The sequence below is a fragment of the Carassius carassius genome, chromosome 30 (genome assembly GCF_963082965.1).
Source record: "Carassius carassius chromosome 30, fCarCar2.1, whole genome shotgun sequence".
NCBI classification, from domain to species: domain Eukaryota; kingdom Metazoa; phylum Chordata; class Actinopteri; order Cypriniformes; family Cyprinidae; genus Carassius; species Carassius carassius.
Window position 1 is genome coordinate 21,782,094 of NC_081784.1, and position 18,060 is coordinate 21,800,153.

General features: G+C 40.8%; 1 long non-coding RNA gene across 1 annotated transcript; it reads left to right on the plus strand.

The window, feature by feature from the left end:
• The first annotated feature begins 17,058 nt into the window (after positions 1-17,058).
• On the plus strand, positions 17,059-17,810 carry LOC132111189 (uncharacterized). Its single transcript, XR_009424750.1, has 3 exons — positions 17,059-17,294; positions 17,413-17,491; positions 17,631-17,810. It is a non-coding gene; the product is annotated as an uncharacterized LOC132111189 (long non-coding RNA).
• Positions 17,811-18,060: the final 250 nt, after the last annotated feature.

Consider the following 18,060-nt stretch of genomic DNA (forward strand, 5'->3'; position numbering starts at 1 on the left):
CTGAGGATAACCAGCTACGGCTGAACTCATAAGCATACAACATATCATTTCGAGTGAAAAAACGAAGAGAAAATACAAAAAAAAGGTACAAGACTGTGTACATATTTTCATTTCCGAGCGAAGGAACTAACGTTACTCATCCCATAAACCACCGCGCCTCACTGAAGTCGACTGAAGCCACAACCGCGAAAGAGCCCTTTGAGCGACTTCCAAATCTGATGACGTCCGCGCAAACTTTTTCCTCCAGTTAATTTTATTTGAATGTGCAGTTAATAGCAGTTCTTTCAGTATTAATCGTGTAAATAAAGTGTTTTATATAGGTATTGTGTATTGAATTGTATATTCATCATCGTGTATTTTATATTGTGTGTGTGTGTGAAAGCAGTTAACGATAACGTCAGCAATGGTGCAGTGCTTTGTACCTGACTGCAATCACCACTCAGTCGTCAACACGTGTCGTTGCCATGAATTATTACACAAATGTTCAGTAAATGCACAAAAAGGTATGCCTAGGCTAAATATTGTTTTGACAGTGGCATCATAAAATGCTTGATATGATTCACACCATATGAAGGCTACAGTTAGCCTAGCTAAAGGGAACAATAATGCTAACTAACATTACCAACCTCCCTGCAAAACTCACCAAAACTTTGTAGGTCTTGTCCCTCATGCTGGCCCTTACAAAACCCACAAGCTGACCCTCGGACATGCTACACTCAACTATATGACCCGATCTGAAGTGGATTTCGCCCCTTTGAACACTTTTGTTTCCCTCCTTGATAAAAGCCATCATGGCAGGCAAGGAGATCATGATTGCACTGATAGGTCTACCATGCAAAAACGCAACACAGTTTTTTTTATTATTATTTTATTTTTTTATTAATGATCTTCAGTCTTCATGGACCTTCGCGGGGTTTAACCAGACGGTTACACGGGTTCCACCAATCAGATGCATCACTGTCGGATTGTTCAGGATTGTGGGTAATGAAGTACTTATTCAAGACATCGCGAATAAAAGGCATTTATCTCAAAACAAGGTTAGTGCCCCATGAACTTTTGGCGTTTATATGAGCATATACAATCGCTTAGTACAGCCGTAGCTGGTTTTAAGTCTACTCTATAGAGTATCACAGTCCCGCCCACAGCCGGTGACGAAAGTAAGAATTCAATGCAATTTCTGCATTGCCAGTTGGGGTATAAGCCATAAAAACATAACCATACATGGTAGACTTAAAACCAGCTACGGCTGTACTAAGCGATTGTATATGCTCATATAAACGGCAAAAGTTCATGGGGCACTAACCTTGTTTTGAGATAAATGCCTTTTATTCACGATGTCTTGGATAAGAACTTCATTATGCACAATCCTGAACAATCCCACAGTGATGCATCTGATTGGTGGAACTCGTGTAACCGTCTGGTTAACCCCCCCGATGGTCCGTGAAGACTGAAGATCATTAATAAAAAAATATAAAAAACTGTGTTTTTATAAAACAATATTTAGCCTAGGCATACCTCTTCATGCATTTACTGAACATTTGTGTAATAATTCATGGCTACGACACGTGTTGATGACTGAGTGGTGATTGCAGTCAGGTACACATCTTACTGGACCTTATCGGTACTCATCTTACTGGACCTTTCTGCTGCTTTTGACACTGTTAATCACCAGATTCTCCTGTCCACCCTCAGAAAGATGGGCATCTCTGGAACAGCACTCCTGTGGGTTAAGTCCTACCTCTCTGACAGATCCTTCAGTGTGTCTTGGAGGGGTGATGTTTCAAAGTCACACCACCTTGCTACTGGGGTTCCTCAAGGCTCAGTACTTGGACCACTTCTCTTCTCCATCTACATGACATCATTAGGATCTGTCATTCAGAAGCATGGCTTTTCTTATCACTGCTACGCTGATGACACCCAACTCTACCTCTCATTCCAACCAGATGACCCGACGGTAGCTGCTCGCATTTCAGCCTGTCTGAGTGACATCTCTAGCTGGATGAATGACCATCACCTTCAGCTTAACCTTACGAAGACAGAACTCCTGGTGATTCCAGCTAACCCATTGCTTCATCACAACTTCTCTATACAGCTGGGCTCATCAACCATTACTCCTTCGAGGACAGCTAGAAACCTAGGAGTTGTGATGGATCATCAGTTAAGCTTCACAGACCACATTGCTACAACTACCCGGTCCTGCAGGTTTGCCTTATACAACATTAGGAAGATTAGACCCTTCCTGTCAGAGCAAGCAACCCAACTTCTTGTCCAAGCTCTTGTTCTCTCCAGACTGGACTATTGTAATGCTCTCCTGGCGGGCCTTCCTGCATGTACTGTCAAGCCTCTGCAATTGATTCAGAATGCAGCAGCGAGGGTTGTCTTCAATGAGCCAAAGAAAGCTCACGTTACTCCGCTCCTCATCAGGTTACACTGGCTACCAGTAGCTGCTCGCATCAAATTCAAGGTACTGATGCTAGCCTACAAGACGACCACTGGCACGGCACCAACTTACCTAAACTCATTGGTTAAATCTTATGTGCCCTCCAGAAGTTTGCGCTCTGCAAGTGATCGACGCCTTGTGGTACCATCCCAAAGAAGTTCAAAATCACTCTCAAGGACCTTTTCCTGGACTGTCCCCAGCTGGTGGAATGACCTCCCAATCTCAATTCGTACAGCTGAGTCTTTACTCATTTTCAAGAAACAGCTAAAGACTCATCTTTTTCGCCTGCACTTAACCAACTAACACTAGCACTTTTCCTTTTCTTGTCTTTTAATTAAAAAAAAAAAAAAAAAAAAAAAAAAAACCTACCTATGCGTTCTATACTAGACTAACTGAGACTTGTCATGGCACTTGTATACTGTTGTTGTTCTCTTGTTGACCTGACTGCTTCTGTTGTTCTCATTTGTAAGTCGTTTTGGATAAAAGCGTCTGCTAAATGATTAAATGTAATGTAATGTAAATGTACAAACTGAAAATATGTACACAGTCTTGTACCTTTGACTTTTTTGTATTTTCTCTTCGTTTTTTCACTAAAAATGATATGTTGTATGCTTGTGAGTTCAGCCGTAGCTGGTTATCCTCAGACATGCTCTAAAACTCTTTAGATATGGATTTTCCAAAACGTTAATGGGAAAAATGAATGGGAAATTTTCTTCCGGCACCTAAGCTTTCTCGGGCTGTGGGCGGGACTGTGATGCTCTATAGAGTATCACAGTCCCGCCCACAGCCGGGGCCGGTGTAACGAAGAGGCTGAAGCAGAATGTGAATCCATTTGCAGGAGTTTATTAAAGGAAGATCTTATAATCAGGGTCGTGTAACCAGGCAAAGTGTCAGTACCATAAGGGCAGTCTTTCAACATACACAGGGGTTATCCAATAGGCAGATACGAGTAGGCAGGCGAACAGGTCAAACACAAACATCAGTCCAATAAAATAGTAAATCCAAAGGGGCAATCCAAGAGATGTGAACGAGATAACAGGCAGAACCGTGATCAAACAGGCAGTCAGAATACTCACAAGGAAAACGCTTGGTAAGGCAGGTTAACTGGCAATACTTCGCAGTGAAGTGACATGCTAGCACATGTTAAATAGTCCCACACAGGAAATGACTGTAGAAGCAGAGGGAGTGGTATACAGCCAATACTCCGGTGAGGGCTCCCTCTGCTGGCGTGGCGTAACAGAATCCCCCTCCCTAGGAGTGCCTCCTGGTACTGGGCGCGGACGTGCCCGTGGTGCTGGTCGATCGGGTCTGGCTCTATGGAAGTCCTCTGTGAGAGACGGATCCAGAATGTCGCTGGCGGCTACCCATGACCTCCCCTCAGGTCCATAGCCCTCCCAGTCCACAAAATATTGGAGCTGACCCCCTCTCCTTCTTGAGTCCAGTAATTCCTTGGGGGTCTTAGATTGAGCACAAACCTGACAAGCTTTGACGTGATTAGTGACGTCCTTGGACATTGAAGGCCACCAGAATGAGTTACGTACCAGGTGTAGAGTGCGGGAGATACCTGGGTGGCCAGAGCTGACTGAGGAGTGGACCCACTGAATGACTCTGGGGCACAGACTTTGTGGAACGTAATGGAGGTTAGGAGGGCAGTTGGTAGGAGCTGGATCTCGGACCTGTTCCCATTGGATCTCCTCCATGATATCCCAAGTAATTGGGGCGATGATTACTGATGGAGGAAGAATGCATTCTGGAGCTTTGTTGTCCATGAGGAGATCATACTGCCTGGATAGAACATCTGCCTTACTGTTTTTGCTTCCTGGGCGATAAGTCACTGAGAATTGGAAGCGTGTGAAGAAGAGGGACCATCGAGCTTGGCGAGGGTTGAGTCGTTTTGCACTTTTAATGTACTCCAGGTTTTTATGATCGGTAATCACCTGGAATGGATGGACTGCTCCCTCGAGCCAGTGCCTCCATTGCTCTATCGCTGCTTTCATGGATAGGAGTTCCTTATTCCCTACATCATAGTTTTGTTTGGCTGCCGGTAACTTCCTGGAAAAGAATGCACATGGGTACAGTTTACCCGGTTGACCATGGCGCTGAGAGAGTACGGCCCCAATTCCTGAATTGGAGGCATCGACTTCCACGATGAATGGTAAGTTTGGGTCTGGGTGCTTGAGGATAGGGGCCGTGGTAAATTTAATTTTTAAGATTTTGAATGCTTGAGTAGCTTCCTCATTCCACCTAAGCTTGGAAGGTTTCCCCTTGAGGAGTGAGGTCAGTGGTGCTGCAACCATGCTGTAATTTCTAATTAACCTTCTGTAAAAGTTTACAAATCCTAGGAATCTCTGAAGTTTCTTGACCGTGGAAGGTTGGGGCCATTCTGTCACTGCTTTGACACTGGCCTCGTCCATCTTAACGCCTTGATGACAAATGTGATAACCCAGGAATGATGTCTGCTTGACGTGAAACTCACATTTCTCTGCCTTGACTTACAGGTGATTCTCCAGGAGCCGTGTGAGGACGGTCTTGACATGGTCAACGTGTTCTGCTTCAGACTTGGAGTAAATGAGAATGTCATCAATGTAGGCAATTACATACTGGTTAAGCAGGTCCCGGAAGATTACATTTATGAAGGACTGGAATACAGCGGGTGCGTTGGCAAGTCCATACGGCATGACCTGATACTCATAGTGCCCTCTAGTGGTGAGGAAGGCAGTCTTCCATTAGTCTCCCTCCTTGATGCGAATGAGGTTGTATGCACTACGTAAGTCTAGTTTGGTGTAAATTTTTGCTTCACGGAGTTTCCAGAGCTGAAGGGACCAATGGCAAAGGGTAGCGGAATTTTATTGTGACGTTGTTTAATCCCGATAATCAATACAGGGCCTGAGTCCTCCATCCTTTTTCTCCACAAAGAAGAACCCAGCTGCAGCTGGAGACGTGGAAGGTCGGATGAGACCTGAACTCAGGGCCTCCTCAATATAATCCTCCATGGCTTGGGATTCTGTGCGAGATAAGGGATTAACACGACTCTTGGGGGGCATGGCATTGGGGAGTAAATCAATATTACAGTCCCAAGGACGATGAGGTGGTAGTTGTGTTGCCTTAGTTTTACTAAAAACCTCTGCTAGGTCACCGTCTTAGTACTCAAAGGACTTTCAACACTAGTGATACAGCAAGGCTGGGGAACTGACGAGAAACAGTGACTTTCACAAAAGGCTGACCACTTGGTCAACTCACCCTGATGCCAGGACAGGATGGGGTCGGGAATGGACAGCCATGGGAATCCGAGGATGACTTCATGCTTAGGGGAGTTAACAACATAGAAGGATATGGACTCCTGGTGAAATAACCCCACTTGTAATGTAAGTGTCCTGGTTTGTTGAGTTATGCCAGTTCCGATTGCTGTGTCGTTGATGGCCTTGATCTTAATGGGAGGGTTATATGGTTGGACGGGTAAGTTATACTTCTTGACGATGTCTTCATGAATGAGATTTAATGCTGCTCCGGAGCCGATCATTGCTGTCAATGAGATGGACAGTTCTTCCGTTTTATAGGTAATTATCCATCTTTATTGCCAACGTGATGAAGTCAGTAAACGATGAATTTTCTCCTTTACATACGAGCTCTGCCTGGAGATCCGTGTTGAGGCTTCTCTGGAATACAGCTTTTAGTGAAACATCATTCCACCCACTCTGAGCAGCGAGGGTGCGAAACAAGATGGTAGAGCTGTAGTCAAGTCCAGCTTTGTTGAGTCCAAGACAAGTCCAGGACTAGTCGAGACCAAGTCAAGACCGAGTCCAAAGAGGTTCGAGTCCAAGTCAAGTCCAAAAGTTTCGAGTCCAAGTCAAGACCGAGTCCAAATGAGAGAAAAAAGGGTCCTCTTCAAGACCACATACTTAACTACTGATAATGTATGTGATGCGAGAGACAGCATATCTTGAACAAAAAGCATGTGCAAAGTCAAGTCAAGTCACCTTTATTTATATAGCGCTTTAAACAAAATACATTGCGTCAAAGCAACTGAACAACATTCATTAGGAAAACAGTGTGTCAATAATGCAAAATGATAGTTAAAGGCAGTTCATTATTGAATTCAGTGGTGTCATCTCTGTTCAGTTAAATGGTGTCTGTGCATTTATTCGCAATCAAGTCAACAATATCGCTGTAGATGAAGTGACCCCAACTAAGCAAGCCAGAGGTGACAGCGGCAAAGAACCGAAACTCCATCGGTGACAGAATGGAAAAAAACCTTGGGAGAAACCAGGCTCAGTTGGGGGGCCAGTTCTCCTCTGACCAGACGAAACCAGTAGTTCAATTCCAGGCTGCAGCAAAGTCAGATTGTGCAGAGGAATCATCTATTTCCTGTGGTCTTGTCCTGGTGGTCGTCTGAGACAAGGTCTTTACAGGGGATCTGTATCTGGGGCTCTAGTTGTCCTGGTCTCGGCTGTCTTTAAGGGCAGTAGAGGTCCTTTCTAGGTGCTGATCCACCATCTGGTCTGGATACTTACTGGATCTGGATCTACGGTGACTTCGGAATAAGAGAGAAACAGAAAAATATTAGCGTAGATGCCATTCTTCTAATGATGTAGCAAGTACATAGGGTGTTATGGGAAGTGTTTCCGGTATTATCAAAATGCCTGAGTTTTGAGAACGTAGCGGACGTAGACGATTATAATGTGAAAGGAGCTCATTCAAATACTGAGGTGCAAAACCATTCAGGGCTTTATAAGTAATAAGCAATATTTTAAAATCTATACGATATTTGATAGGGAGCCAGTGCAGTGTTGACAGGACCGGGCTAATATGGTCATACTTCCTGGTTCTAGTAAGAACTCTTGCTGCTGCATTTTGGACTAGCTGTAGTCTGTTTACTAAGCGTGCAGAACAACCACCCAATAAAGCATTACAATAATCTAACCTTGAGGTCATAAATGCATGGATTAACATTTCTGCATTTGACATTGAGAGCATAGGCCGTAATTTAGATCTATTTTGAGATGGAAAAATGCAGTTTTACAAATGCTAGAAATGTAGCTTTCTAAGGAAAGATTGCGATCAAATAGCACAACTAGGTTCCTAACTGATGACGAAGAATTGACAGAGCAACCATCAAGTCTTAGACAGTGTTCTAGGTTATTACGAGTTTTTAGGTCCTATAATTAACACCACTGTTTTTTCAGAATTTAGCAGTAAGAAATTACTCATCATCCAGTTTTTTATATCAACTATGCATTCCATTAGTTTTTCAAATTGGTGTGTTTCACCGGGCCGCAAAGAAATATAGAGCTGAGTATCATCAGCATAACAGTGAAAGCTAACACCATGTTTCCTGACGATATCTCCCAAGGGTAACATATAAAGCGTGAAGAGTAGCGGCCCTAGTACTGAGCCTTGAGGTACTCCATACTGCACTTGTGATCGATATGATACATCTTCATTCACTGCTACGAACTGCTGGCGGTCATATAAGTACGATTTAAACCATGCTAATGCACTTTCATTGATGCCAACAAAGTGTTCAAGTCTATGCAAAAGAATGTTGTGGTCAATTGTGTCAAATGCAGCACTAAGATCCAATAAAACTAATAGAGAGATACACCCACGATCAGATGATAAGACCAGATCATTTGTAACTCTAAGGAGAGCAGTCTCAGTACTATGATACGGTCTAAATCCTGACTGGAAATCCTCACATATACAAGGAATATATAAGGAATATAATTGTGAGGATACCACCTTTTCTAGTATCTTGGACAGAAAAGGGAGATTCGAGATTGGTCTATAATTAACTAGTTCTTTGGGGTCAAGTTGTGGTTTTTTGATGAGAGGCTTAAGAACAGCCAGTTTGAAGGTTTTGGGGACATATCCTAATGACAACGAGGAATTAATAATAGTCAGAAGAGGATCTATGACTTCTGGAAGCACCTCTTTTAGGATCTTAGATGGTATAGGGTCTAACATACATGTTGTTGGTTTAGATGATTTAACAAGTTTATACAATTCTTCCTGTCCTATAGTAGAGAATGAGTGGAACTGTTCCTCAGGGGGTCTATAGTGCACTGTCTGATGTGATACTGTAGCTGACGGCTGAATGGTTGCAATTTTATCTCTAATGGTATCGATTTTAGAAGTAAAGTAGTTCATAAAGTCATTACTGCTGTGGTGTTGGGAAATGTCAACACTTGTTGAGGCTTTATTTTTCGTTAATTTAGCCACTGTATTGAATAAATACCTGGGGTTATGTTTGTTTTCTTCTAAAAGAGAAGAAAAGTAATCGGATCTAGCAGTTTTTAATGCTTTTCTGTAGGATAGGTTACATTCCCGCCAAGCAATATGAAATACCTCTAGTTTTGTTTTCCTCCAGCTGCGCTCCATTTTCCGGGCTGCTCTCTTTAGGGTGTGAGTATGCTCATTATACCATGGTGTCAAACTGTTTTCCTTAACCTTCCTTAAGCGTAAAGGAGCAACTGTATTTAAAGTGCTAGAAAAGAGAGAGTCCATAGTTTCTGTTACATCATCAAGTTGTTCTGAGGTTTTGGATATGCTAAGGAATTTGGATACATCAGGAAGATAACTTAAAAAGCACTCTTTTGTGGTAGAAGTGATGGTTCTTCCATACTTGTAAGAAGTAGAATTTACAATTTTGGCTATATGAAGTTTGCACAGAACTAAATAATGATCTGAGATATCATCACTTGGCTGAGTTATTTCAACACTATCAACATAAATTCCATGTGACAGTATTAAATCTAGAGTATGATTTCGACAATGAGTAGGTCCTGAAACGTGTTGTCTAACCCCAATAGAGTTCAGAATGTCTATAAATGCTGATCCCAATGCATCTTTTTCATTATCAACATGGATATTAAAATCACCAACTATTAAAACTTTATCTGCAGCCAGAACTAACTCGGATGTAAAATCACCAAACTCTTTAATAAAGTCTGTATGGTGCCCTGGTGGCCTGTATACAGTAGCCAGTACAAACATAACAGGGGATTTATCATTAACATTTGTTTCTCTGGATAATGTTATATGAAGCACCATTACTTCAAACGAGTTATACTTGAAGCCTGCCCTCTGAGAAATCCTGAAAACGTTGTTATAAATTGAAGCAACACCTCCCCCTTTGCCTTTTAGACGCGGCTCATATTTATAACAGTAATCTTGGGGGCTGGACTAATTTAAAATAATGTAATCATCAGGTTTTAGCCAGGTTTCTGTCAAACAGAGTACATCTATATTATGATCAGTGATCATATTTACAACAAGTGTTTTCGTAGAAAGGGATCTGATATTCAATAAGCCAAGCTTTATCATTTGTTTATCCATATTGCATTTGTTTTTTATTTGTTGAACCTCAATTAAATTGTTAATCTTAACTTGGTTTGGACATATTTTGTATTTTGTAGTTCGGGGAACAGACACAGTCTTTATAGTGTGATATCTAGGTGAAAGAGTCTCTATGTACTGAGAATTAACTGACCTCTGTGACGGGAGGCAGCTAGCAGACGGTCGGTTTAGCCAGTCTGCTTGCTGACCTGGGCCCCAGTTAGTCAAGTATAAACACTAAGACTATTTGCCATATTTCTAGAGAGAAGAGTGTTGCCACCCCAGGAGGGATGAAGACCATCTCTTTTCAACAGGCCAGGTCTGCCCCAAAAGCTCGTCCAATTGTCTATGAAACCTGTGTTATTCTGTGGGCACCACTTAGACATCCAGCCATTGAGTGATGACAATCTGCTATGCATCTCATCACCACGTTAAGCAGGGAGGGGACCAGAGCATATTACAGTGTCTGACATCGTGCTTGCAAGTTCACACACCTCTTTAATGTTATTTTTAGTGATCTCCGACTGGCGAAGTCGAACATCATTAGCGCCGGCATGAATAACAATCTTACTGTATTTACGTTTAGCATTAGCCAGCACTTTTAAATTTGCCAAGATGTCAGGCGCTCTGGCTCCCGGTAAACATTTGACTATGGTGGCTGGTGTCTCCATATTCACGTTCCGTACAATAGAATCACCAATAACTAGAGCACTTTCATCAGGTTTCTCAGTGGGTGCATCACTGAGTGGGGAGAACCTTTTTAATGTTTTGATCGGAACAGAAGAGCGGTGTTTTGACCCACGACTACGCTGCCTCACCGTCACCCAGTTGCCCTGCTGCAGGGGCTCTGTTGCCGGAACCGAACAATGTACAGGAATCCCTGAGCTAGACGCATCCAAAGCTGTATCTAGGGCCCTAACATTCACCGTGCTTGATGAAATATTCTTACTGCGGTTGTTTGATGAACTTGTGAAAAACTGGAGCGAGAGAGAGGAGAGGAGAAAAGAAAACAGCGATAGGTTCGAATGAAAACGCTAATGACAAGCTAACGAGTGCTAACGCTTTGCAGGTGTAAAATATATAGGATATAAAATAAAAGTGAACGATCAAAGTTAATCTGATAAGATTGATCGATAATATCAGAAATATGGTGTGAATTAAGTTATATTTTATCACTTTAAAAAACAGAGAGTGATAGTAAGATAAAGATTCTAGAGAAAAAATAAAATAAAAACAGCTACACGGAGCTACGATTAGCTACAGAAGGCCAACAGGAAGTAGAGAAAACACTGTCCAACAGCAACACCCGCAGGCAAGAACAGAGTAACAACTATGTTGGACAGGGGTCTCCAAACTAGGTCCTGGAGGGCCAATGTCCTGAAAAGTTTAGCTCCAACTGGCCTTAAAACACCTATCTGGAAGATACTAGTGTGTCTAAGCTTGATTAGCTGGTTCAAGTGTGTATAATTAGGGTTGAAGCTAAAAGGGGTGTTACACAACATCCACAACAGCCCTATGCATAGGCAGTCCTGATGGGCCCCCATGCCCCCCACCCATGAAAATATCCAGGTAAAATAAAATATATTTCAGATTCATACTTTTCAAGGGCCCTCTCTTCCTTTGGGGCCCTGGTAATGAGTACAGGTTTTACCCCCAGTCCGACCCTGGGAGCTAAACTATAAATGACACTGGCCCTCTAGAACAGAGTTTGGAGCTGTAAGGTCAATTTATTTTTATGTACTTTATTTTCATTTTATTTACTTAATAATGCTGCTTTTGCTGACATTATGTCTGTGGTCAAAAACTGAAATGACTGATGCCTTGGCACAGTGCACACACACATGCAAAGCTCAGGATATGACAAATGCGCGCGGCAAGGCTAGAAGGAATATGTTTGGCTCTACTGGGCATGCGCACATAAATACAGCGAAATTTTTTACATACTGTCGGAAAAAATCGACTACTCCAGCATGCATTAACCATAATGCATACAAAGGGTTTGCAAGTACGACGTGAATTTTAGAATTACAATATTGCGTGGAGCTGTTAGGTACTTTCTATGATGTATGTTTCTATGTTGCATGTAAAAATAAAATATGTAATAGAATAATTAGGGTTGTGCCTGAAGCCGAATACCTTATTTCTGAATGGCATGGATAATGGCTTAAAAAACGAATAACGGCCAAGGAAAAATTCTGCCCGAATACTCGCTGAAGCTGACACAGTCTGGTGTTTGCTAGATAACAGGTGAGCCAGGGGATCAGCGCAATATTATACGGAGAGCGCTAAAGTCACAAGATTGAATGTAAACTTTATGAGAAAAAAAAGAGCGCAAATCAAACACGCGCATTTGTTGTCGCCTCTCTGTGCATCTTTCAGAAATCAGAGCATTGCAAGAGTAATTTTACCTATAATAATACATCATACACGTTATAGTATTTGTATATATTTAAAGGGCAATGATTTAAAGCTTATAGGCTACGATATGAAACAAATGAATGAAATAAGCAGAGCGCGCTCACCAATCAAACAGCCGCGTTGCGCGTCTCATGTCTCTCAAAAACCAAATCAGTTCAGCTTAGATACGGATACATTTTCTACCTTTCTTATATGTTTGCATCGTTATCTTTTGCTGGTTTGCGCGGCACACACACACATTTGTTTAGTGAAGTTCACTAAACATTATAGACTCGCTTAAAGTGTTCTGCGTAATGAAAATGTGCGCATTGAATTGATTCAGTCGTGTTCAAATGATCTAAACGTTTGTCATGACATCTATCTGCTTGCATGATAAATATTATTTTAAATTATTAATATATTAAATTAATAATTATTTTAGTTTAATACGACATACTGGTTCAGTGATAACTACAAAAAAAAAAAAGATAAAAAGTCATAACGGTCTTATCAAGTAACTGTACGACGTTGTATCCGAATGCAGATACGAAAAATGTTGTGATTGTTACAGATACAAATACTGTCTGTTACATGAAAATTTAAATATGTAATGTCATAATTATAAAGTTTTTAAAATTGACATATGTAATTGTTACATAAGGCTATACATTAATAAGCGTTTATTGATATTTTTTTAATGTGTTTTCATTTTCAATAGCATAGACCACGAGTAGTCGAGTAACTCAAGCATTTTTTAATAAAAAAAAAATCGACTAGTAGAAATCAGTAGTCTTGCAATCCCTATACTGTACAACATAGTATATGTGCTGGAATACAGTGCTGGAAATCCATTTATTTTTTGCTGAAACTTCTGCATCTTCACGGAGAGCGGGTCATGGTTGCCTAGCAACAGCAGACGCCACAGTAGCGCAGGCGCAAGCTACAGAGTGATTTGGAAAAAAAGGAGAAACGTTTTCAGTCGCGACATCATGCAAATCTGGTTTTGTTTTGAAGAAAAGTGTTTTATTTTATTTTTTTGCTGGACTCGGTTGAGACCAACTAAAACACTTGGCGAGTCCAATGGCCAAGTCGGAGACAAGTCCGAGTGCAAATGCAACGAGTCCGAGACAAGTCCGAGACGATAGAAAAATGTCTCGAGTCCAAGACCGGACTCGAGTACTACAGCCCTACAAGATGGTGTACTCTGCGGCTGTTCTGTTTCCTTGCGACAGTTGCAGAAGTTGAGTTGATATATCCTTGCCCCCTGCGGGATATTCAAACACTTCTCGAAGTTGTTGCAGGAAATAGTCAATGGATCGTCTGAATCTCATGTCAGTATCCCAAACATCGGCAGCCCAGTCGATAGCCTTCCCAGACAATAAAGATATCATGACGGCACATTTCTTTTCAATCAGAATTAAACTTGTCTTCCTGAATGTCGAAATAAATCTTCACTTGACGAACAAAGCCCCGACATTTATCAGCTGAACCATCAAATTTATCAGGTAGTGCAAAACTCACCGCTCTAGGCGTGGTTGACGAAGTGACTGGATGTAGCTTGTCAAGTGCTCCTTGACTGCTTGAAGTTTACTCAACTGATCTTGGTACCCCTTTAAGACTTCACCTTAATAAGCGAACGCCGCTTGCAAGTTAGAAACTTCTGCTGGATTCAGTTGAGGCGAAGTATTCTGTAACGAAGAGGCTGAAGCAGAATGTGAATCCATTTGCAGGAGTTTATTAAAGGAAGATCTTATAATCAGAGTCGTGTAACCAGGCAAAGTGTCAGTACCGTAAGGGCAGTCCGATCTTTCAACATACACAGGGGTTATCCAATAGGCAGAGACGAGTAGGCAGGCGAACAGGTCAAACACAAACATCAGTCCAATAAAATAGTAAATCCAAAGGGGCAATCCAAGAGACGTGAACGAGATAACATGCAGAATCGTGATCAAACAGGCAGTCAGAATACTCACAAGGAAAACGCTTGGTAAGGCAGGTTAACTGGCAATAATTCGCAGTGAAGTGACATGCTAGCACATGTTAAATAGTCCCAAACAGGAAATGACTGTAGAAGCAGAGGGAGTGGTAAACAGTCAATACTCCAGTGAGGGCTCCCTCTGCTGGCGTGGCGTTACAGCTGGAAGTAAAAATTCAATACAATTTCTGCATTGACAGTTGGGGTATAAGCCATAAAAACACAACTATACATGGTAGACTTAAAACCAGCTACGGCTGTACTAAGCAATGGTATATGCTCATATAAATGCCAAAGGTTCATGGGGCACTAACCTTGTTTTGAGATAAATGCCTTTTATTCGCGATGTCTTGGATAAGTACTTCATTACCCACAATCCTGAACAATCCCACAGTGATGCATCTGATTGGTGGAACTCGTGTCTTGTTAAACCCCGCGAAGGTCCTTGAAGACTGAAGATCATTAATAAAAATATAAAATAAAAACCTGTGTTGCGTTTTTGCACGGTAGACTTATCAGTGCAACCATGATCTCCTTGGCTGCCATAATGGCTTTTTTCAAGGAGGAAAACAAGTGTTCAAAGGGGTGAAACCCACTTCAGATCGGGTCACATAGTTGAGTGTAGCGTGTCCGAGGGTCAGCTTGTGGGTTTTGTAAGGGCCAGCATGAGGGACAAGACCTACAAAGTTTTGGTGAGTTTTGCAGGTAGGTTGGTAACGTTAGTTAGCATTATCGTCCACTTTAGCTAGGCTACTGTAGCCTTTATATGGTATGAGCACTGATCTATAATATATACAGTATATATAGATCAGTGGGTATGAGTCATATCAAGCATTTTATGATGGCACTGTCAAAACAATATTTAGCCTAGGCATACCTTTTTGTGCATTTACTGAACATTTGTGTAATAATTCATGGCAACGACACGTGTTGACGACTGAGCGGTGATTGCAGTCAGGTACAAAGCACTGCACCATTGCTGACGTGATCGTTAACCGCTTTCACACATGCACACAATATAAAATACACAATGATAAATATAAAATTCAATACACAATACCTATATAAAACACTATTTATTTACACGATTAATACTAAAAGAACTGCTATTAACTGCACATTCAAATAAAATTAACTGGAGGAAAAAGTTTGCGCGGCCGTCATCAGATTTGGAAGTCGCTCAAAAGGCTCTTTCGCAGTTGTGGCTTCAGTCTATTTCAGTGGGGCGCGGTGGTTTATGGGATAAGTAGTTCATTCGCTCGAAAATGAAAATATGTACACGGTCTTGTACCTTTGACTTTTTTTGGATTTTCTCTTTGTTTTTTTACTCGAAATGATATGTTGTATGCTTTTGAATTCAGCCGTAGCTGGTTATCCTCAGACATGCTATAAAACTCTTTAGGTACGGATTTTCCAAAACGTCAATGGGAAAAATGAATGGGAAATTTACTTCCGGCACCAAAGATTTCTCGGGCTGTGGGCGGGACTGTGATGCGCTATTGTCACATGATGTAGGCTACACATGTGCACGCCAGTGCGCTATGAGAGGATTTCACCATTTCATTTGATAAAACTATCGTCATTAATTCGTAACAGAAATATAGTACTATTGCACAGTAGAGTATGCTATACTTCAAGTAGGCCTAATTGTTAATAATAATAATATTTTATTAAAAAACACAGAAACTCAGTAATAAAAAAAAACCAAAATAAAAGTTCGGTCTAACTCAGAGAAATTATGTAAGAAATTGCACAGTAAAATATACTTAAAAAACATCTACTAAAACGTTATTTTAAAGGAATATCACACAAGGTTTCATAGATGTTTTAATTTAAACTTGCCAAAACAATAACACCATATATATATAAAAAAAAGTACATTTGTATTTGTGCCTATAATGCTTATTTATTTATTATTATTGTCAGCTAAACAGTTTGCTTCCTCTCTCACACATCTGCCACTCATCACCTGTGTCTTAACCTTAATGTCTTTCCTCTGATAATGTCCCTTACTTCTATCACACTTCTATCTCCTATTAAGTGAGATCACATTGTATGGTCACTTATTCCTTATATCAGTGGTTTTTAACCTGTGGGCCGCGGCCCCCTAGTGGGTCGCTATTGTATTGCAGGTGGGCCGCCAATTACTATTAAAATAAATAATAATATGTTAATATATGTAATTCATAACATAATAACATCATTTCATATATATAATTAAATTACAACAAATAAATATTAAACTGTAACTATGATTCCACTATTCGAGCTCGCTGATTGGTTTAAGAATAAACCACCAAGGTTTATGGTGGCTTGGCTCTGCCTGGATGTAGTTTTCCCATTTTGCTGAAAAAAGAATATAATAATGTTACACTAAGACGTAATTAATGTGATTTGTAAATCCCTTACAAAACACTTAGTACGTCTTTTAAATAATACTAAGAAGTGGACTACATAACTACTGTAGCACAGACTATGCTTGTGTAAATCCAGTATTTGAGCAAAAACAAGAATGCACCTGTCAGACTTGGTGTTCCTGTTCTCAGTTCTAAGTGTTCCCCGCTTAGTTAATTTTGTTCCCATCAGTGTCTGTGTATTTAAAGTGTTCTTAGTTCCTAGTTCTCTGTTGGCTGTCTTCAGTGAGTTCCTGTGTTTTCCACGTCTTTGAATTAAAATTCCATGTTGAAGAAATCTCCAGCGTCTCTTTGATCCTCGCTCCCCATGAAAGGTGACAGCACACAGATTAAATTTAAGGGCATTGCCTCTCCACACTGTAAACCCTAATGTTGTACTTAATAAAGAAATCAAGTTAACATAACTTCACATTACTTATAACACCCAGTTTTGCCATCAAAACTTAAACAGGTGTGTTTAAATTACTCATTGGCAGTAAAAATCTTTTGAATTAAGCTTTTAAGTGTTATAAACTCAGAATTTCCATTTATTTAAATTATTCGCAATGTCTCTGTTTAAAAATGATTGGTCACGCTTGAAATTCTGCCTTGACAAAAGCGCCGATTGGCCAATATAACACAAGGCGGGAATTTTTTGTTGAATTTGCTGAAGACGCAGCACTGACTGCAGGCCACAGTCATTTGCAGGATCACCTGAAAGAAGAAATAAATAATAAAGTTTAAAGTTAAATAGGTAAGTAAAGATTTAAACGCAACGCATAAATATACACACATTGTTTTTTTATTTCCTTATACGTTTTATTGTCATGTTATTTGCATGGTGAAAATACTTTACCGTTTTACTCTGGCAGCGGGCCAGCTGCACAAGCAGCCAGACAGGCGTTAAAGCAGGCGGGAAGAGAGTCGTCGTGAAAGACCCAGAGTACGCTGGTACTGTAGGTAGAATAATGGTAAAATATATATTTAAATTTTGCTTAGTTGCCTTCGAGTATTTTCGAGTTATAAACACGTTTGTATTACTAACTTTCTGTAAGAACATCTGAATTTCACGTTTGTTTTCCTCCCGCAGGGACAGTAACATTAGCAGGCAGGTGGTTATGAAGCAGACGAGGAGGGGGAAGAGTCGAGGCCTCAGGAGTAACGTTACGCTGGTAAATTTTGCTTTATTGTCTGTTAAAGGTTTTATTTTTTTATACAATTGGACAAGGTATAAATGCGTTTAAGTTAAAATCACGTAACTTCCAAACATAGCCAATGTTTTACAGACTAGCGCTGTTAGTTTACAATAGGCCTAAGTGTGATATTGCAGCTCGAACTTCGAGAAAAATCTATTTCCAGACACTGAAATGTCTCTTTGTGTAATTTGTGAAAGGACGTTTCTTTTATTTGGTGTAAAATTGGGCTGCCGCGTGAATACTGCCTAACGTTAATCGTTTTAAGAATTTCTTTGGCCGGTATGTTCACTAAAAACCAAAGACCTTTTATCCCGCCTGTGACAC